This window comes from Poecilia latipinna, unplaced genomic scaffold, assembly GCF_001443285.1.
Source record: "Poecilia latipinna isolate Pla-1442-1.1 unplaced genomic scaffold, P_latipinna-1.0 Scaffold2259, whole genome shotgun sequence".
NCBI classification, from domain to species: Eukaryota; Metazoa; Chordata; class Actinopteri; order Cyprinodontiformes; family Poeciliidae; genus Poecilia; species Poecilia latipinna.
In genome coordinates, this window is record NW_015114875.1 from 20084 (window position 1) to 20343 (window position 260).

Sequence of the window (260 nt, forward strand, 5' to 3'; positions counted from 1 at the left end):
GAAGTGTCTGTGTTGTTGATGTCATGTTATACTTTAAAATGTTAGAATAAACTCTGAAAATGTATGACATGGAGCATCGACTGTCATCTCTTTGTGATGACATCTCAAGCATGGAATCATTGAATCCGGGAGGCATAAGAGAGTATAACGAGCCAGAAGTTAATGATTTTATTCTCTTAACATTATCCATGGATCAGAGATATTGCAGCCAGTGTTGAGCACAATAATGCATATTGTCCCGGATGCCATGTTAACATGAC